General features: G+C 38.6%; 1 protein-coding gene across 5 annotated transcripts in view; it reads left to right on the top strand.

The window, feature by feature from the left end:
- The window catches only part of b3gntl1 (UDP-GlcNAc:betaGal beta-1,3-N-acetylglucosaminyltransferase-like 1), a 202,296-nt gene that overhangs the window by 41,615 nt on the left and 137,579 nt on the right, over positions 1 to 23,102 (top strand). The gene's annotated exons all lie outside the window — the stretch shown is intronic.

Genomic DNA, 23,102 nt, shown 5'->3' with positions numbered 1-23,102 from the left:
TGATAGCAGACAAAAAACGTAACCTCATGCTTTCATGCTGACAATTTCTGATATAATAGTTGTCTATAGTGACTAATGCTTGTTACCACAGCAAATGAAATCAAAAAAATCTCGTGTCACATAATCCACATGTCGCCTCACAAAGTCCTGTATTCACAATGTCCCAAACACGTGTATTTTTAATAAACGTTTACTGAATAAACCACTTCCAGAAGCTTTCATGAACCAAAATGAAACCCAGTAAGATTTGCCCAAGAAATTGAATGTAAGAACTGCCTTCTCACCTTATTCATTAGTCAAGAGTCCAGCCAGAAAACAGCTTATTCATTGGCTAACATTGTGCTTCACGTGATATCAACAAAAAGTACCGGTAGTCTTTAACTTACTGTACAACTATGTTCAGTTCAAACAGACTGGTTGTAAGTAGATCTGGGCATTAAGATGGACTGGTATATGTATTCAAACCTGACTGTATGTATAATGCTGTTTAATAAGTCCCTTATGTCATATTGTTTGTTTTATGTTCTTTTTTTTTTTGGTCATCATTCTTGGCACATTGTGTAGATTTTCTATCATTAGTTTTTCTGTAAATTTGTTGTAACTTTATTATTTTGTTTCCTTATTACTGTTAATCTTATGGGTGCTGAACCTTTAACATCTTCACAAAACATTTGTCTGCGTTCTGTTACATCTTCAGAGTGAACCTCTCCCAGTGTTCATTGTGTTAACTGTGAGAGGAGGAATTGTACTGGAAGAGTTTGTGCACTCATATGTTTTCTGTTTTAACATTTCAGCTTGTTTATAATAAACATTAATGGATAGTGGAGTTCAGTTCTGGTTTCATTACCTCTTCCTGGCGGTTTGCACTAAGTGGCACATCGTGAATCACAATGCAGAAGACTCTGAGGTCAACCATATTCAATGCCATAGCACAGCAGTACAGTGCATGCTGTAATCAATGGTAACAATGGGATAACTTTAAGTTACATTAGACACATGGACATTGGGACAGTAATTATTTATAATGTGTGAATAGTTTTAGGTCTTGCATTTAAGCTGCTCATTTTGTCTTTCAGTGTCGTTCCTCTTTTGGGTGAAATTTCTACAATAAAATAATACATATCTGTAGTACATATCTATGTCTATATCAATACATCATTTGTTCATTAGTGAGCATTCTATTATTTTTAAAGCAGACTGGTTATTAATTACAGATTCACTTTCTTTGCTCAAGTTGCTGACATCCATCTTTTATTGCTATCTTGTTTGTCCTTTTCCTCCTTCACATTGTTAACTCAACCCCATGATTTATAGGCCTTGAATTGCAGTGAAGAAATAGATTTAGTCAGAGTGTAGAAAGTGAATGGATGCTGGGGATATTCAAACGTGTTCTGGGTTTCTTTCTGATAAAATTAAATAATAATTTTGCTGCTCTTTCTCCTGAAATAAATGTCCCTTTTGACGTCAACGGACAAAGTCCCTGTCAGTATTTTGTAAGTTTTTAGTATTTTTTCCTTTGCTTGTTTTTCATACTGCATTGTTGTTTAAAATAGTAAATGGGTTACTTTGAGAACAGAAAGAGTTTTGTGATTCCCAGCTGCCCCCCCACACCTTCCATTCTATGCACATAAGGATCAACAAGTTTTGTCAGTGATCTGGCCAACACAGAGTAGGTAGCATACAAAAAGGTTCTTACTGCAAGTAAAGAAAGGGTATTAGGTTGCACCAAATGAGGTTAACACAAGCTGGACGAAGTGATTACTTGTCAACTTACTCAACAGAAAAGTCAGAGAGTGCATTTAATTACATTGCGTGCTTTAAATGGTGACACATGGCAGACACATATAATCTGTCTACTGATAATGCTTTTTAATCACACAGTTGGGATACTTGCAGTTGAAATCCAAGAGCTGTACTTTGTGTATTTGTGCCCTGTTTCTATTTAAAATGAATGTATTGAACATCCATTTGTGGTCACGGAGTTGTATTGTGAAGTTCAAAGTTCATATTTTGACAGAATTATCTGAAATTCAAGCCCTTTTGGTATCCTGAGATGTTTTTTTTTATTACCTTAAGATGAAGGTGCTTCTTTTTTTTATTTAATTTTTTTTAAATTTAAATGCACAGGGTCTGCTGTTTTACTAAACAGAACTGTCCATTGAATCGACATTTATTGAGAGGTGATATAAACTGGGAAAAAAATATCATAAACCAAAAAAAATGGTACAGTTGTACTACTCTGTTGAGTAGATGGCTGCTTTATTAGAGCTTGTTGACACTCTGAGGACAAAGTAAAGCTTTGTGAAGACATTTATTTGGCGGTGATGGACTGGGATTATGCCTGGTGCCCCATTTTGGTTGGGTTAGGCTTCAGCTTCTCCACAACTCTGCATACAATAAGGCAGTTACTAGAAAATGGATAGATGAATTGAATTTACTTGGTTGTATAATGCTTTTGATTGACCCGGTCTACATTGTTAAAGTATTGAACAAAGAATGTTTCGACTTATTCTGTGATGAAAGGTCACAACAGTTTACTGAAGTATTTCACCAAGTTGATTTGATTTTGTTTGATTGCTTGATCACGCCAAACCTCACATATTGAATTTTCTGAGCAACATCCGGTAACTCGGATGGTAATATACATGTGTTTTTTGGCAGGATCATGAAAACTGGAATATTATACTATATAGAAACTTGTAATTAGATTTCTCCCTCATTTTTCATGCCAGTGTGCTCCATCTACTTATTACTAGTTTATTTTAGCATGTACATTTGTGAGATTTTTTTTTTCTCAAACCAAATTATTAGTATAAATGTGGAATGATTAGTTCTGCTGCCCCCATGCATCTGAGTTCCATTCCCTGCTTGCCCCCTGTTCCTGTAAAGTTCACTCATTATGCTTTCTTGTCTGTAGGTTTTTCCAAGCATTCTGGCTTCCTCCCACATCCCAAAGGGGTGCATGTTAGTGTAATTAGTAACTATGAGTTGGTCCAGAGTATGGGAATTTAAGGGAATGTCCTATGAGAGGTCAATTCTTCACCCAGGGTTGGCGGCTGCCTTGTCTTTGATGCTGCCAGGATCGGCTCTGGCCTCTCGGCAACTGTGTTATGGAGAAAGGGAAAGTCCACAAAATGAATACATGGATAGTTTTAGTCATGAAGTTTTTAAATAAGAGCTCAGTCATGAGATAGATAAAGTTGCTGTTAATTTGCGGACTCCTCATTTCTAATTGTCATAATTTTTCAATTTTGATAATTTGTATATAGATGAGTGTCCAAATGACTTATCACATTTCCTCAGTAATTAGTTTTTTACATTTGCCATGACCGCCTACCAGCAATGGATTTATGTTTTATTAAAGTTAATTCAAGAGGCCCACATACAAAAGAATTATATCTCTGCCAAGAATTACTATGTTCATGAAATGTAATTTATAACAGGAACTGTATGATTCTTCTGCAGAGGTGGAGTGCAGTATCTATTGTTTCATATGGGAATCTCATTAAAATATTTGAACTTTAGTCTTTCAAAGTTTACAGTTTTACACAAGTATAGTATTGCTGCGTGATGCAGAGGAGAAATATGCAAAAGTTCTTTGTCCTCCCATTAACCCCCACAGAAGTGGAATAGTAAATTGTACAAGCGGAATAATTTTTTTTTTTTTTTTGAGAAGTACATTTACAAGTAGTTTTTCATATTTAATGAATAAAAATAACTATTTATTTAGATATTTTATTAGCATTTAAAATAAATAATTAAAAGATTAAACATTTTGGAAGGATTGATGAAGATATATTTCTGTTTAAAACCTACTAGGCTTTTTTTGCAACCATGATCTTGAGTACACCACATATTGTGTGCTAATTCATGGAATTTTTTTTAAATTAATGTTCAGTTTAAAGTGTATCTCAGCCTTTCAAGTTTACATTCTCGGTCAAAATGCTTTTTTTGTTTAATCATACTCACCTGCATGTTTTTAATTTATTGAATGGATGGCTTTTATATTGCCTACATTTTTTTTTTTTTTATCTTTCTAGTAACAAAGTGAAAGCCATTCGGCCACCCCCTGGTCAGAGGTCTCGTAGTCCTGATATCATCAGAGTTACCTGCCCACTAGCATCCTGAGGAAGCACTGCATGTTTGCAGATTAGACGGTCCAGCATACACACTGCTGTAGAATACCCAGGAGTGGGGTGGGCGGCCAGTTGGTCAAGGTCCCCAGGACTGTCACTATTATAACTGACGGTGGACCCCTCACAGTTTTATTTTCTCCTGGGTGCAGTTGACTGAGTTTTTGTTTTCCGCTCCTCCATTGTCATCTGGCTATAGTTCAACAGTTAAATAATGGAAAGATAATTCTGGGCTTCATTTACGTTAATCTGTTTCTAACTACTTTGTTTTCCTGTCAGTTTAAACAATTCTGTGTCTTTATGTCATACACATTATGTCATTAGTAATTTGTAAAGTTTGTAGTTTGTATAGGTGAAGAGCGCTATACAGAAATACAATTGAGTCGAATTGAATGTTTAAACTTGGGCAGCAGTTCTTTGTCTACTGGGCTGTCTGCACATTCAGGGGACACATGACTGTTTACCTACAATGCTATCTAGCTATTTCCCTGATCCCCAAGATTGTGGGTTCTTCTTCTAGATGGGTATATCCAGTCTCGCCTCCCATTGTGCCTCTTTTCTTATGCCCCCTTTCTCCTTGGCTTTTCCTGGTCAGCTTGCCCTGGCACCTTGTCACAATATATTGAGTATAGCCAATGGATGGGGGCTAATTTGCCTTCAACGGAAGAAGAACATGCAAAACTCACACAGACAAAATCCCAGCTGGAAATCAAGTTTGTAGTCCAACTGTACTGACACAGCAAAACTCTACAGTGTACAATTATGGCAGCCAGAGTTCAGAAAGTTTAGCAGTTAATTAGGAGTCTCTTGTTTTTCCAGTTATTCTTTTGACATGAAACAAATAAAGCACTGTTCCATTGTGTCTACAGATTAGGATGCAGTGCAGCCTTATTCAGTCTTGTCTGGGGATCTGCAGCCTTGTGACAGCTTTGTGGGATTTGTTTGCATTGCTGTGCATGCCGGTGAGCTGGCTTTGAAATGCTTTACTAGCTGTACTGGCATAGAGTATTGGGCACAGCTGCTCTGCCGTTGCCAATTTATTTTATTTAGCTTTCTTACAAACATGTTCCTCTGATACTTAAGGATAAGTGAAGTTGTATTGGAGGGGCTTTTCTTCTAAAAACCGCAGTAATCTATGGCATTCCTACCTCGCTATTTGTGATGTGTTTCCAATAAATAAAATAATACAAATTATATGAAGCCTTTTTCATGAGACACATGTAAGATATTTCTAAGATATTAAAGTAATGTGCACAGAAGGTTAGTTTCTCCCTAGATCTTCATTAACCGCATATTATGTCAGCAGTGTTTTCTTTTTCACATACAGTATATAAAGCAATCTATATATCAATTGGAGATAACATTTTAAATTTACAAGATTTAGCAAACAATGCATTAAATGTATGAATACCTGTGAACTATGCTGTTTTAATCCATAATGAGGCAAATTGAGATGTAGGGAGACATTAAGTGCCTTGAACAGAATATTAAAATGCAGTTTTCAGAGCAGAGCAGAGATTTGTCTAACCTCACTTTGAAAGCTTGTGAGTAGACCCCAGAAGAAGGCTTTTAGAGCAGTCACTGTGATGCAAATTATTTAAGGGTGAAGTGAGACACAGGGATAGTTGAGATTTTGTTTGACTGAAATCTATCTTGACTCTAAATGTTTTTAAACATTTGGGGGAAGTAGTAGGGTTGGAAGCCATTTTAAAATGACCGGAAACAAGTGTAATGGTGCCAGCTGAGGGGTTCTAAAGTCCGGATAATCTGCACGTCAAAATATTCAGATGTTTTATATTTCTGTGTTAATTTAAGTACCCTATGTTGAATAGTATGGAGGAATATTTCTGACTAAATTCATTAATTAAATAAATATGTAAATAAGTGCAGTATGAACTAACAATAAATAAATAAAAACAGTGATATGTGAGCATAAATTATTAAATGTTTAATGATTTTTTTGTTGCTTATTTATTTCTGCATTTATTTAGTTCAGTAATCCTGCACACTGCATGAACTACACAGTGAAATGAAAACCGTAATTTTTTTACTCGTCAATGTTGAGGGTGGGCTGTAGTGAGTGCTGTTTTTTTATATGAGACACAAATGTAATCAAATTACGAAATGGCCCACCTTATAAAGGCACTGTGGCTTTAGTGGAAATACTGGGATTGTGTGAAAAAATATCAAATATACTGCAAAAAGGAGGAAAGTTGTGTATATACTGACGTATCAATATAGATTGCCAAATGTTTAGATAGGCGTAATAGAGTTTACCAAAATACAACATGAAGAGTCCAACATCAAAGCTGATCACTGGAAATGACAGACAGAAGCAGCAAACAGCTGGCTACAGGAGTGTCTGTATTTATATAAATCGGTCAATTTCATTAAACAAGTTCATGCCTGGACCATGGCACAAATCAAGTTTAACTCTCCAGAAAGGTTCATGGTGCATTAACTGGTTGTTAAAGTCCCTTCCCCTAGGGTGGGAGTGGAAAATGTTCATAATCCAGCAGATTGCTGTGACACTAGAAACACTGGGTGAACAGTGGGAATCCACCCTGGATAGGGCAGCAGTCCATTGTGGCGCACACTCACACTTGCTCTGATTTCGAATTGTCAATGAACCCAGCATTCATGCCTTTGAGGAAGTGGGAGACGATTGTTCCAAACAGTGGGAGAAATTGCACCATCTATACAGCAAACAGGCAGGCACAGGGTTCAAACCATGTAAATCTATGGTGCCACCAAAAAAGAGAAAAATGCTATTTTACAATTTGTAATTTTGGTTAAGTCATTTTTAAAGATGGGTAATATCTTTGGAGTCATATTTATAAGTGTCTCTCCTTTTTTTTTTTTCTTAAACCAGTGCATTTACTTTTGCTGGTGAAAAATGTAATTTTGTTATTTATGTCATATAATTTGCCAGCTATTCATTACGTTAAACTGACTTTTTTTAACATTAGGAGCCAAGAGTTTTAGAAGTAATCTGAGAGGGAGTGTGCTGAGCAGCAAAAACCTTCCACATGTGCTGCCTTAAGTCAAACGCGAGCGGAGAGTTGGGTGACTTCTCGCATCTTCTATTTCGGGGAACTGCTGCCTAAGATGTTTGTTGTTTTACTGTATGACACATTGAAACAACTGATAAGTGACAGTAAAAATAATGACCCTTCAGCTGTCACTTGGGTCTTGTAAATGAGAGGGCCTGAAAGGTCACTTTTATTTTCTGCTCAAGACTGCCTAACTTGCGGTGGGTTTTCTAACTCCTGTAGACTAATAACTATTTATTAGTGGCCTTTCTTTGACAAATGTCTGCCATGAAGCCATTCTTAAAATACGATATGTGATCAAAAAATTAGGTGCACACATAACTGCTTCATTTATCGTCTTAACATTAAACGTGATTTTTCTTAAATTTCAAACGATACTGATCAGAAAACATTTGTTGTATTCAATTTTTTAATTAAGCAACCTTTTCAGTTGGCTTAATGTTTTGATATTTACAATTAATCTTTGTTAAAGGGAAGTTCTTAGAAGAAGAATAGATAGATAGATACTTCATTAATCCCAATGGGAAATTCACACTGTGAATAGTAATTGATCCTGCAGAAAAACTAAACAATGTGGTGAAATGTTTAAGATGTGTGAGTCAATAAGGCTAATTAATGGATCACGTAGATAGTTTAGTGTGAAAGTGCTTCTCTAAACAGAAGATGCTGCTCTTTCTGTAGAATGTTTAGTATTTGTGCCACACAAGAAAATGGTGTTTGCATTCACGGTGTTCTCATCAATGTGAAGACATAGCTAAGAATTTTTCAGCTCTCTGTTAGTGAGATTACCTCTTTTATTTGTTTGTTTTTTTTTTTTTTTTTTTTTACAATTGTACAGAAAACTTGCAGGATTACTTAAGAAGGGCATTGTGTTGTCATTTGTGTTTTTGTTAATTCACACAAATATTTTATGGGGTAGCTTGGTTCTTCCTGTGGCTGTGAAAGGTTTTCTCCAAGTATTCAGCCTTTCCTTCCACATTCTAAAGATGTGATTATTATGTTAATTGGCACCTCTAAATTGACCCAGACTGTGTAATTGTGTGCATTTGTGTAGCCCCCCACAACACTGAACTGAATTGCAATTTGAACTGAATCTTGTAAGTTTGCCATAAGCTATAAATAAAGACTAGGCAATCTAAAAACCTTTCAAGGGAGTGAATATTTTCATAGTGGCAAAGTGGTTAGCAGTGCCACCCCTGAAATTGTCAGTTTTATAGTTTGTACAACCTCCCTGTATCTCGGTGGGTTTTTCCCCCCCACAGCCCAAAGATTAGGTTCACTGGCGACTCTGAATTGGCTCAGTGTGTGGGCTTGCATCCTGTCCAGGGCCATTTCCTGCGTTACACCCAGTGTTGCTGAGGTAGGCTCAGGTTCCCCACAACCCTGAACTTGTTTATGTGGGTTTGAGAATGTGTGCCTAAATTGTTTTGGAAGGCCCTTTAGGTGTCCATTTATTTATTAATCAATTTGACTTGGAGCTGTAATTAATTAAAATAAATAAATAAATAAATAAATGTGTTCATTTATATTGCCTATTGTTGTTAGCAATCACAAAAACTAAATTTGTGCTCAATTTGAATTCTACTGCAAATGGAGTTCTTGGCTAGTGAACATAAGCAGTGCTTTAAAAATAAATGGAACTGAACGTTCTCCATGCTGAAACAACTGCCGATGCTTCCTCTTCCAAAAGGTCATTGAATCACTGAGAAAAGAGCGATAAATGACACACCTTTTTGATAATAAATCAAAATGATGGAGTATGTGGTGTTAACCTTACAGAAACTTTAATGAGAAGAGAAAAAAATGGCATTAATTGCAATAGGTAAACATGAACTGCAACCCACAATTATGTTTATAAATTTCCTTCTAAATAAAAGTGAATCAGTGAAGGTGTGTAATAAAGCAGTGTAGCTGAAGTGTTATCAGAGGTACTGTGTGTAATTGCTTCAGCTGTTTGGTTTTTATTGCATTTCCCTTGAGAATGGTGCTCTAAGCACATAAGAAACAGGGAAGTTGCCTTGTTGTGTTTTTTCCCAGTTGAATACATTTATAGGTACAATGTCTGACCCTCTCAATCTTTTTGATAAATAGCCTTTTCAGATGTGTTTACGTGAGGAATGCCACTCTGTATGGGTGAGGTAAGTTTCCAGATTGCTCACCTATTTCAAAAACCCAAAGCATTCCTTTTCACACTTCATCTCTCTCTCATGCCTACACCTTTTTCCTCCTGTTTGGGACTTTCAGTCAGACTCTTCTCCCAATTCTAAACTTGGGATGGCATTAAATCTCCTGACAGGCCATTTCTTGCCAAGCCCTGGTATCATTTCTGGGGTCCAGCAGTCATGGTTGCTGATTACCCCGAGCCGTCAGTAGTGCTTAAAGGATAACTTTGGTATTTCTCAAGTTGATGTTATTTCTTAACAAACATGGTATATATGCATTTGACACATAAGTTACTCTACAAAGACAATGTAGATTGGCTGAGGAAAAATTATTGAAACTGTTTAGAAGTTATAAGAAATAATTGTCTTGTATTGCTGCTTTCAACAGTCTCCTGGCTTTTAATGATTATTATAGAAGCCTTCAAACTTACAATCACTTGCTCAGCCAGTGTACATCAAAAATGGAACTGTTTTGAGTCAATTCAGACATGGGAAAGAGAACTGCCTGAGAAGTCAGGAAAGATGGTAACAGCCAAGTGTGGTGAACATGAAGTCAACAAGACCATCTCCAAAGGGCTTCGTGTTGCTGTGACCAGCTATTGCCTGTTACTCAATCTATATAGCATGCAGATATGAAAAAGAGGTTTAGTTATTTGTCTTTAACTAGGGCATGGTGGGTGGTGCTTCCATTTGACCTGCTGCAATTTTCATGCCCTGAGGGACAATGCAGCCTAGCGCACTTGGGTCTCCCTGTGTCCCTTCAGTGTACCAGCTTCCTAACTGGGAAAGAGAGCAGTATCCACCCCAACAGAAATGTCCATCTATTATTAGGGATTCCATGCTGGGTAAGTGAGTGCCATTAATTCTGGATGTGGCAACAGCCAGTTCAGGTCCTTTACAGTCTTTAGCGTGTGTATTTGTATTTGTCTTGTTTCTGATCTGATGAGTATGCCTTACTGTGTTTGTCTCACCTTCTGCTTGCATACTATGTTATGCACATCCATGAATATGTCATTATCATGTTTTCCTCTTGCACATTGCACTTAGTCTTTTATAGGTTGAGACACTTTTCCAATTTCTTAAACTTAAACTGCATCTGCTCTGTATCAGAAGGTTTGGCAACACCTTAGATCAGGTACTGCAGCAATGTTTCTATTACTCATTTGCTATTATATAAGACTAGCTGTGTAAGCCCGTGCTGTAAAAAGCCCAGGCTCTTAGAAACCATGGATTCTGGCACTTCAATCAATCAGTCGCTTCGGTTGAGCATTAGCGGCTAAGCAAGGTTTTCTTTCCTTGACGGTTTTGTTTTGCCGATGTGCTCACCTCTGTTGTCTAGCAGCAGTGTGGACGCTTGAGGCGCTGTTGCCCCATTGACCCCACCAGACAGACGTCCCAGACACACTTGTAAAAGCACCAAGAAGAATCTTTTATCAAAATTCTTCAATAACAGTGCCCAAAGCACCCGCACACTCCACAATTCACAAAAATAAATCAATAATCAATAATACAATAATCAAGTACCAATCCTCCACTCCCAGTAGCTCTGTCACACTCCCACCCAACTCCGGCTCTATCTGCTGGGCTTCCCACAATTCTTTTAAAGTCCATGACCTGGAAGTATTCCTTCTCCGGGTCAAATGCCTTCTTCAAGTATCCTGGAAGTACTTCCGGGTTTCCATCCTCATGACTCTGAAGTACTTCCGGGTTTCCATCCTCATGACTCCGAAGTACTTCCGGGTAATATTCCCCGGGTTCTTGGTGAGCTCCCCCTGGCGGCACCCATGGCACCCAACAGGGCTGAAGAGACAGACTCCATGTCCCATACTGCCCTGCGGGAATCCGAGGAACCATTTCCATCCAGGGGAGCTGCCATCTAGCGTCCCAGGGGATGTAGTGCCCTGAAAAGGCTGGTTTCTTCAGTTGAGGGACTTCCCGGCCGGACTGCAATGCAGACCGTCCATCACAGCAGTTAAGCGAGTTTCTCTCTCCTCGGAGGTTTTGTTTTGCTGATGTGCTCACCTCGCTTGTGTATTAGCGGCTAAGTGAGTTTCTTTTGTCGGCAGTTTCACTTTGGCGATCTTCATGCTGTAGCCTCGCAGTTCCGGACCGGACAGACTCACACTTTCACACGTAGATGTTTTTATATATATATATACACAGTGCATCCAGAAAGTATTCACAGCGCATCACTTTTTCCACATTTTGTTATGTTACAGCCTTATTCCAAAATGGATTAAATTCATTTTTTTCCTCAGAATTCTACACACAACACCCCATAATGACAACGTGAAAAAAGTTTACTTGAGATTTTTGCAAATTTATTAAAAATAAAAAAATTGAGAAAGCACATGTACATAAGTATTCACAGCCTTTGCCATGAAGCTCAAAATTGAGCTCGGGTGCATCCTGTTTCCCCTGATCATCCTTGAGATGTTTCTGCAGCTTAATTGGAGTCCGCCTGTGGTAAATTCAGTTGATTGGACATGATTTGGAAAGGCACACACCTGTCTATAGAAGGTCCCACAGTTGACAGTTCATGTCAGAGCACAAACCAAGCATGGAGTCAAAGGAATTGTCTGTGGACCTCTGAGACAGGATTGTCTTGAGGCACAAATCTGGGGAAGGTTGCAGAAAAATTTCTGCTGCTTTGAAGGTCCCAATGAGCACAGTGGCCTCCATCATCCATAAGTGGAAGAAGTTCGAAACCACCAGGACTCTTCCTAGAGCTGGCCGGCCATCTAAACTGAGCGATCGGGGGAGAAGGGCCTTAGTCAGGGAGGTGACCAGGAACCCGATGGTCACTCTGTCAGAGCTCCAGAGGTCCTCTATGGAGAGAGGAGAACCTTCCAGAAGGACAACCATCTCTGCAGCAATCCACCAATCAGGCCTGTATGGTAGAGTGGCCAGACGGAAGCCACTCCTTAGTAAAAGGCACATGGTAGCCTGCCTGGAGTTTGACAAAAGGCACCTGAAGGACTCTCAGACCATGAGAAATAAAATTCTCTGGTCTGATGAGACAAAGATTGAAGTCTTTGGTGTGAATGCCAGGCGTCACATTTGGAGGAAACCAGGCACCGCTCGTCACCAGGCCAATACCATCCCTACAGTGAAACATGGTGGTGGCAGCATCATGCTATGGGGATGTTTTTCAGCGGCAGGGACTGGGAGACTAATCAGGATAAAGGGAAAGATGACTGCAGCAATGTACAGAGACATCCTGGATGAAAACCTGCTCCAGAGCGCTCTTGACCTCAGACTGGGGCGACTGAGGTTCATCTTTCAGCAGGACAACGACCCTAAGCACACAGCCAAGATATCAAAGGAGTGGCTTCAGGACAACTCTGTGAATGTCCTTGAGTGGCCCAGCCAGAGCCCAGACTTGAATCCGATTGAACATCTCTGGAGAGATCTTAAAATGGCTGTGCACCGACTCTTCCCATCCAACCTGATGGAGCTTGAGAGGTGCTGCAAAGAGGAATGGGCGCAACTGGCCAAGGATAGGTGTGCCAAGCTTGTGGCATCATATTCAACAAGACTTGAGGCTGGAATTGCTGCCAAAGGGGCATCAACAAAGTATTGAGCAAAGGCTGTGAATACGTATGTACGTGGGATTCTCAGTTTTTTTTATTTTTAATAAATTTGCAAAAATCTCAAGTAACTTTTTTCATGTTGTCATTATGGGGTGTTGTGTGTAGAATTCTGAGGAAAAAAATGAATTTAATCCATTTTGGTATAAGGCTGTAACATAACAAAATGTGGAAAAAGTGATGCGCTGTGAAAACTTTCCTGATGCACTGTATATATAAATGCTCGGGGTCTCAGAAACTAATATTGAAATTGTCAGAAAAAAAGTCTGAAATATAGAGTTGTCAGGTAATTGAAAGGAACTACTCTGGGCATCTCTCTCTTAGGGGGATTCGTTTTGCCGATGTGCTCACATCGCTTGTGCATTAGTGGCAGGAGGAAAAGTAAAAGGGATACTGGGTTGCTGATGTTAGTGGCTAAGTGACTTTGTCTTTCTTCTGAAGTTTCGTTTTGCTGACTTGCTGGCCTTGCTTGTGTTATTAGTGGCTAAGTGAGTTTTCTGTTTCCTCAGAGACGGAGCCCTTACCCTGACTCCACCTCTCACGTTCGGGCTGGACAGACACACACTTCCGTGCGTAGATGATTTATATATTTATTTTTATATGTGTATATAAAAATAAATAATATAAGATGTCCTTAACATCCACTTCTTTGAGTCTTCTTTACACTTCCAAAGCATCAGTGAAGTGTTTATTGATCTCTGCAATGTGACCTACTAACAGAATGTTGGAGTGGTCTGAGGTGGCCAAACTGAGGCACATTTCTCTTGATGATACATATTTAGATTAAGACCTGTGAAACAAGTCATTTAAATAACAAGTCATTTTACCATCATGTCAATATGCCACACTACACATAGATGCCTATTAGATCCACTGATGTTCATACCGTAAGTGTTATGAAGACCAAAAGAAGCCTTTGTTAAGGTCTTGTTGCATAAGAGGAAATGATTAGTTGAGGCATTTTTGTAGTACCTGCAGTGTCAGTGTCACAGTAGTGTTTTTTGTCAAGGCTGTTTTCACGGTCTACTGTGATTTTTTTTTTTTTTTTTTTTTTTTAAATAAATTACAAGCAAAAAAGATGTGTCAGTTTTGTTTTCTGATGATCATTATTTTCCACTGTACCCTGGGCTTTGGAATGGATATTATTTCTTGGAGTAATTTGTTTTGAGCTTTTAGAATAGCTCATACAGTGCAGTTAGCATTGTCTCATTTCATAATAGAATCACTAAGTGTAGGCTCTGCCCCCGAGTTTTTTTGATGTCTGTTTTCCTTCTCTGTGTCTCTTTCAATTATGTCTCTGTTAAAGCTATGTTGCAGCTGGTAGTCAAAAGCCTTCCTCTGATAATATACCTCATTGGTTTAGCCCTTGAAATTGATGTACTTAACTTGTTGAGTTGAATGATTGCAAATTCCCCGCCTTGGTTATTTATTTATTTATTTTCAATTAGGTGCACAGTACTTTTTTTCTTTTTTTTTCCCCATTTTGACTTGCTTCTCTTGGATTACTTGAGGGCAAAGGTAGGAAAGGCACAAACGAGGTTTCCTGATAAACATAAAATAATTTTATCCCCATGTGAGGAAAATCATGACCTGCATTCCCTGTCATTCTGAATCCACCAAATATACGAAGTGGAATTATTTCAGACTCATTCATGTTCTGCATGCTTTGTGTAGATTTAATCTTAACAGGATACATTTGCAATTTTTGCCCATTTGTCTAAACCAAAAACTGAAATCTCTCCTTCATAGAAGTATTTAGACCTGTAATTCAGTATTTTGTTAAAGCCCTTTTGGCAGAAATTCCATCTTCAAGTCTTCGAAGTCTCTACAAGCTTTGCACCTGGATGTGGTTTGTTTATCCCATTCTTCCTGGTAGATCCTTTCAAGCTCTGTCCGATTGGAGGGGAAGTATCTCAAAACTACCCTCTTCGGCTCTCTCCACACATGTTCTATGGTGTTTAAATTTGGACATTGGCTGGGCCATTTAAGGACTGTCAGAAACTTGTCCTGAGTCCACTCCAGTGTTGTCTTGCTTGTATGCTTTGGGTCATTCTCATGCTGAAAGCTGAACTGTCTTGCCAGTCTGAGGTGGCGTGCACTCTGGAGCAAGTTTTCTTCAAAGACCTCTCTGTATTTGGCTGCATTCGTACTTCCTCAATTTAGGAACAGTCTCCCTGTCCCTGGTGCTGAGGAGCATCACCATAGCATAATGCCGTCACCATCATGCTTCACCTTAGGGGATAGTATTAGGCAGTTGTGATATACAGTACTTGGGATTCTGCTGAAGGAGTTCACGTTTTGTGTCATGCTGTCAGAGTCCTTTAAACTGTTACATGCCTTTTGTACAATGGTGGCTTCCCTCTATCCACTTTAATATAAAAGTCTGATTGATGGAGTGTTGCTGAAATGGTTGTCTCTCCAACAGATTTTCCCATCTTAGTAAACCACTTGTGAAGTTCTGTTAAAGTGACCGTTGGGATCTTGGTCACCTCCCTGACCAAGGCTCTTCTTGCTCAGTGTGACAGCCGGCCTCGGCCATTACCCGGCCGGAACACCAGCAGGACGGAAATACTAGGGGACAAAGCATCTCTGAGGCTCTACCTCCCCTGGGACACTAGAAGGCAGCCCTACTGGGCGGCTGTGGCACCACGGATTCCCGCAGTGCATGCCGGGACTTAGAGTCTGGTACGGCCCTGTTGGGTTACGTGGGGTCTGCCTGGGGGAGCTGGGAGGCACCTGAAGCACTCCCAGGAACTGAATGAAAGGAGCAGCCTCACTCCATTCGAGGAGCCAAAGTCAGGAGGTGGAGGACAAAGCTTGCTGAGAGATGAGTGGAGGCGGCAGAGAAAGAGAGAAGGCAGAGGAAGACGAAGAAAGGGCTGACTGTGCTGTGCTTTGTTGTTCTCTGCTCTGGGAGAAAAGAAAAAGTGCTCCACCACTGAAATAAAGTGTGGTGTGTGCTGGAACTCGTGTCTCTGCCTGTCTGTGTTGGGTTAGGTCGGCTGTACCTGCCCCAGTGGTCCACATCTGTTAGCCAGTTTGGCCAGACAACCAATTTTAGGAGGAACCCTTGTGATTCCAAACTTCCCACATTTCACAATTTTTGAGGCCACTGTACATTTTCGTATGCTCAAAGTTTGAGAAATGGTTTTATCTCCTTGCCCTCATCTGTACCTCACCAAAATCTGATCTCAAATATCTACAGTGAGTTCTAGAACTATACGACATGCAGGGTGAATTGTAGGACATTATCTAAACAGGTTATGTGTGCTTGTCTTAGTGAAGTCCACTCAATTCAATCTGCCACAGGTGGACTTCTGTCAAGTTCTAGACACATCTCAGGAAGAATTAAAGCAAACAGGGTGACCCTGAGCACACTCTGGAGTGCCCCTTCTATGAATGAGAGAATTTGGATTTTAATTTTTAGTAAGTTTGCAGACCTTTCTGAAAACACGTTTTCACTTTGTCATTATGGGTTATTGAGCATAGATTGATGAGCCGAAAAATTCTTCATTTTAACTTCAATCTACAACACAGTAACATGCTGAAAGCGAAGGGGTCTGAATATTTTGTGAATCCACTGTAAAACCAAAAATGATGAGTACTTGAGACCCCTTCAAGTCCCCAAACTAGCACGCAGTTTCGAGTTGAAGGCTTTCAAATGGAGACCAGCGCCTGTTTTGTTTTTCCCCTTCAATTTCTTTCTATCTCTCGTTTTTTTTACACTTCTCCTCAAACCTCATCTGTTATCCTGACAGGGGCCCCACTGGGGTGCTCTACCAGCTCCTTGCCTGCTGGAATCACTTACATGTCCACGCGCAGGCCGAGTGCCTGCCTGTCTGGAAGGTGATGCAGTTCACAGGCCTCCTGTTGACAGGAGTCATCTGGCCTTGCTTAAACATGGGGGGGGTTGGGGTGGGGTTGCAAACGTGGGTGGAACAGGGCCTCTTTCTTTCCTGGCTACTTTTGGAAAACTTCTAATTAGTGAGCTGGACTAATAGAAAACATGGCTTCTAATTAGCAAATACCTGCAAATTGTTATCATTTCTTCTCTCGTGATTTCTGTATAACTTGATCTCGCCTCCCCTTTGACCAGGACTTTTGTGAATGTGAGGTTAAGCAGATAAGCAGTTAAGGTGAATACAGACCCCTTTTGTATTGTGTGGGTCAACGGTGACAGGCATATGTTTTGGTTTTACTTTGATTCAAAAGAAGTACAAGGTCATATGCTGTTAAGCTCCGGGCTACTAAAATTACTCGTTTTTTCCTGAATCTGTCACTGTTTCAAACAGGAATAAAGAAAAAAAAAAACACTCATACATGGTTAAAGGGTTCATGAGTGGGTTATTGGAGCTTGGTGGGTAATGGGAATTGTGTTTAAATATGCTAAAGAGGCCCACAGTGTAGTCTTTCACAAGCAACTACAGTACAGTACATGCTATTAGAGGATAAATCTTGTACTTTAAATGAGAAAGTGAGCCAAATTTAAGAATCTGTTGGAAATGAATGTGACATGAAGAGAAGCATTTGTGGTAGAGTAGTAAATATCCCTGCTATCCTTTAAACAAATTGAAAGTGAAAGATCAGCTATTTATACTGTGCAACAGAAAATCTACACTCAGAGGGGCATATTTTAAGCAACACGTGAATTTCAGAAAAAAAGAATATTCTTTTCAAATCTTTTCCAGCTGCATTATGCAGGAAAATGTGAGGGATGTTTCTCAAGATGGCTGCTGGGCCTCAAAAGCAGTCTAGTGCTATACCAGCAGCTAGTGGATACTTTCCAGGACACTTGGGTTTGAGGATACTGTTAGTTTACAAACCGATGTATACATATGGAGCTAGTATTATATAGACTGAGAAATATTTATATTAAATGAACTCGTGTATAGAGAGCGAGAGAAATCTGGACTGAGTGGCTCTTGGCATTGCCAGTAGTTGGATGCTTCTGAGCCCATCTGGGAAAATGTGTTATTCCGGGCCAGCTCTTATGGTTTAGCTAGGCTGCACACTGCCAGCTTCTGTCAAGTGCCTAAATGGCAGAACCAGAAAGAAAATTCTTCTTGCATTTCATCCTGTACTTAAGAGTAAGTGCTTCTTCAAATTACATTTCACTGATTAATATTACTTTACGATTACTTCCATCTTGAACTCCACATGTAATCAAACATTTTCATTTTCAGGCTCGTTTATTTCTTTTTCATTTTTTTTTAATGTCAGCATGTAGAAATGTTTTGGTCTTCTTTGATACGTACAATAAATTAAGTGCTGTGGTGGAGTCAGGGGAATAAAGGCAGGTTACTTGGAGTAAATGTTATAAAATCTTGTTAACCTACTACTGTATAGTTTATCTGTTTATGCAGTATTTGTATATACATAAAGTATTTAGGATTTTTTTATACATTATGTACGGTATATGTTTGGTATTCTTTATATTATGCAGTCTTCCTATACAAATTACAGAAAATGTACATCACCATACCACTTTATTTTAATTTATGTTTTTGTCATTCTTATGTGTGTTTTGAAAGATGTCTGTGTTTGTTGTATTTCTATATTTCAGTAGCTTCTGTAAAGGAAAAGTTTCCCCATCGGACAAATTATCTACCTACCTGCCAATGAAATTTAACATGGTAGTTGTAATGCAGATTGCATTTTATTCGTTATCAAAATTAGTTGAGACTGAAACCCTGTACCTGTAGTCTTACTTGATCATCACGCTTTGGCCAGTAAAAAAACTTTTGTGGATTCTGATGACGATGTCCTCCCATCAGCCCCATTACACTGCTGCTGCCTGATGAAAATTGCAGTGCCCACGTCAGTGCTGGTTTTTGTGTTGCCCCCCTCCATGACAACCTCTCTCCCCAATATGTCATATAGCCTATACTTTAAAGAATACAAAATTACATTATTTAAAACCATGAAAATAGGAGATCATAATGTTTCTGATTGAACAGAAGGCAGTGGTGATGAGTGCAGGACAAAAAAAAGTTTGCTCACAATATGCAAAATGTATGCATTTGTTTACTAAAATAGTGGAAAATAATTCCCCATGGTCCACAAACAGGAAGCCTTATCACATGGGGCGCTCATTTAAATTGAAGGACCCCCTCCATTAGTCATATGTCCTGTCTTCAATTGAAAAGATATAAAATATATTAAAAAAATGTAGTTTCGGGGTAGAGTGTTCCTTTAAGTTGCACTGTCTGCATACAGTACATATGCAAAAGTTTGTGAACACTGGCTCAGCCGCTTTTGAATGATTGGCGAACAGACAGACAAGGGCTATATAAGGAAAGTCGCAAGCTGTTTGTATGTCTGTTTGTCTTATTTACCTATCCTTTCTATGCAAATAATGAAGTTGAACAAAAGAGTGAATTTCAGAGCATTTAGCAAAGTTCTAAATACCATATTTAAATTGACACCGTACTCTTGTGAGTTTAACCAGAGTCCATTAATTAAGAGTTAGCCTCTGATATCATAAAGCAGGGACTCCATGAAAGTGTGCAGGAATTGGCATTTGATCGTCCATCTAAACTAATTTTTTTTTTTAGTTACCTATATGTAATATACAGGACTGGCCACAGTGGGTGTCATATGGGCTAGGGTGGGGGTACTTTATGCATTCAGTTTTTTTTTTGTTTTATTTGTAACTAATTTCTGTTTTTAATTTCACATAAGAGTCTTTTTCCCTTGGTCAGTGTCCAAAAGTCAAATCTCCTGTGACATCATGTTGTATAAAAGTAAAATGTGAATCCTTTTTTTAGGCACTGTACACCATTACTGATGCATGTGAATTCATCGGTCTTTGTTTTTTGTTCCTGTTTTATCATGTGATAGGTTTATTTTCAACTTAGGTTTCACCTAATTGAATTTATTTATTGATTCTGTGAGCATAGGTGAACAAATGGTACGGACATGGAGGATTAAGACTAAAGAGTACATTGGGTGAGCTGCATTGTGTTTTTTATTAACTAGAATGAAGGTATGTATCATGGTGCTGGAGAGTGATGGCTTGTTGTATTTTGGTAAATGGCGCATACTAGTAAGGATAATATTATACTGGACACACGTTTGTCATGGAATGACAACTTTGATGGGGTTCCATTAACAGAACTGCTTGTCCTGGTTTGGCCTCTGCTCATTTGATTTTTTTTTTTCTTCACCTCTTTTAGTTTATTCAGGTTGAGATCAACCAATTTTGATTATAGAATCATTGATTGATTTGGGTTAAGTCTGAGATAGTACTTAGGCCCAAAGCCTGTGGGAATTTGACTAAATAATGTGGGAACAATTGCTTTGGAGGTGGGATCAGCTTAATAAAAAGAAGAGCAAGGCCTTATTACATTACTCGAGCATTAGCTCTTGTTTGCCTGCCCCCTCTGTCACTACTAGTGAAGTTTGCTTGCCTTTGTGTTTTGACATAAGGATTATTCAGTTATTATTCAAGTTGTTTGCCTTTTCCTTGTCAGTGTTCTCTGGAGTTTTGAAATTAGGTTTTTGTTCTGTTTTTAGTAAAGGCTCTTGAAGTTTAAATTTTATTAAGTCGAGTTTTTCTTTTGTATCAAGGGATTCCTAACTTTGTTCTGACTACAGAGTTTATTCAGGATTTCTTATAAAAGCTATTGTTGCCTTTCCAGTTTAGGGTTTCCTTCACTTTTATTGTTATAAATACAAATTCTGGGTGTTTTTCAAAGTATTTTGATTTTGAATTTTGTATAATTCAAATAATCAAACTTTGTTAAACATTCTTTATTATTCTCATAAGCATTCTTAATTATTTATATATGTTATTTGTTAGAATATAACACCTCAAATCAAACATTATTTTTCACTTAGTAATTATACATACAGTTCCATATGCAGTAAAATGCTTAGTTGTTCACTCTGACTGCCATAACACAAATATAAAGAGACAATAACAACACATAACTTTATAAATTCAAAAATCTTTAATAGAAGTAATAAATGTTATAAATAATTATGACTAATTATCATTAATACATTATATTAATAACTAAGTAGGTAACTCAATAAATTACTTAATATGAAAGAGTTAATTTAATATAATTTTATGTTTGTTTCAACCCTCTTAAACCTGCTTATTACAGTTTACAGTCGAGTTTGGGTTGGGCTGCTGAAGCCTATCCTGACAGCACTGGATGGAGGGAAGAAACCAGCCTCCAGTGGAATGCCAGTTTACCTTTGGGCCCAAAGAACACTGGGACACCAAAGGAAATTCATTAAGGGTAAACTTTGTAACGGTAGACTCATGAAATAAATGAACAAGTAGTGCGATAAGACAGTAGGACTTTAGGGACCTTCAAAACTCAACTTGAGGTTATTTTCGAGAAATTAGGTGGACAGGATTGGCAAGCTTTGTTCGGCTGAACAGCCTGTTCTAGTGTTCCTTTGCATGGGTGTGTAAATGTGAAAAACCCATGTGAGTGAGGAATTTGCACCCAGAACACTGGACCCATGAAGGAATAGAAAAATAGGATCCTCTTTTAAAAAAAAAAAAAAAAAAAAAATTGTAAGTTTTCCTACAGTTCTAATACAGAGCGTTAGGCCATACTCATTTTTACCAGTGTGAGTAAATGTGCCTACAATAAACTGGTATTGTTCTTCAGGATGGATAGCAACCTTGCACCAGTTATTCCTGAGTCACAGTGCTCCTAGTGCCTTTCTTCCAAAATCAGGTCTAGCAAATGGAAATGACCAGTCAGATGTATTATTAAGTTGATAAAGTGTAAACTGACAGTCAAATTAAAGTTTATTGCAAAGGCTTTACCACTTTCTGTGTTACATACTGTATATTTTCAGTAATTACTAATAAAAACAAAAAAATGATTGATTGCTTAAATATTCTGAATCATCACTAGTAGAATCAGTTGGTTTTAGAAGTCACATAATTAGCTCAGTGAACATCACCTGTGTGGGTTTTCAGTTTATTATATCTGAATGTCCAGCTTGTGGTGAGCCAGTCTGGTGGCCTGACCTACAAAACAACATCCCAAGCAACTCCATGAAAAGCAGAAGTCAGGGGATAAAAACCAAGAAAATCTCCAAGTCACTGAATATCCTGTTAGGTCTTAGGAAGAAATGGAAATAATAGGGCACAGCTTGGCAGAAAGTACATGGGAGATTCTGAAGTCAGATAGAAGAAGGTTCAGAGGAGACAAATCTGATCTTTATGGTCCTTAGACTAAACTCCATATTACAGTGCATATTGTCGTAAACACACCATTCCTACCATGAAGCATGGCGGTGGCAGCTTTGGGCTGTGTGGGATGCTTCTCTGCATCAGGCCCTAGAAGACTTTGAGAGTAGAATGAGTGCTGGAAAATACGAGGGAAGAATACATGATGGAATCTACAAGAAACCCGCACCTTGGAAGAAGACCACGAGCCCAAGCATAAAGACAAAGTTATACAGGGATAGCTTCAAAACAGTAATGTGAATGTCCTGAAGTGGCCGACTCCGAGTCAGATCTTAATCCAACTGAGAATTTGTGGCCAGACTTGACAAAGGCTGTTCACTCACGATCACCATTACTTCTTCCAGACCTTGAATTAGGCAAAGAAGAATGGTGGGAAATGGCAGAGCTGATAAAGAGAGACCTGTGCACATGGACTCAAGGCTGTCACAGCCACCAAAGGTGCATCTGCTAAATATTGACTTGAGGCAGAGTATATTCATGGAATCATTTATTTTGAGTTTTATATTTGTAGTGAGAAGTCGAGCAAAATGGCCCCTTTTTATTGGCTAACTAGAAAGATTACAATATGCAAGCTTTCGAGTCAACTCAGGCCCCTTCAGGCAAGATGTAATATATTGGGTTTTATATTTAGATCACTTTGCTTTCACTTTGATGTTAGTCTTGTTTTCTGTTGATTAGAGTCAAAAAAGTCAAATCCACTGTGACTTTCACTTTTTTTATATTATATTATAAATTTTCCATGAGGGCGAATAATTTGTACACTTTAGATGTAAGGTAATGGTTTTGTTACTTAGGTGGTTGGACACATCCTGTTGACTGCTCTCATATTAAATAAATCTTTGGGCTTTGTTAGTGTGTATAGTTAGACTGTTGGTCCTTTTTTTGCCTTATATAATGCTTTTTCTTCATGCCAGTGAATCTTTAATATGAGATTCTCACCTGAC

This window comes from Erpetoichthys calabaricus, chromosome 14, assembly GCF_900747795.2.
Source record: "Erpetoichthys calabaricus chromosome 14, fErpCal1.3, whole genome shotgun sequence".
In the NCBI taxonomy this organism is placed as follows: Eukaryota; Metazoa; Chordata; class Cladistia; order Polypteriformes; family Polypteridae; genus Erpetoichthys; species Erpetoichthys calabaricus.
This window is presented reverse-complemented; position numbering and strand designations above follow the sequence as displayed.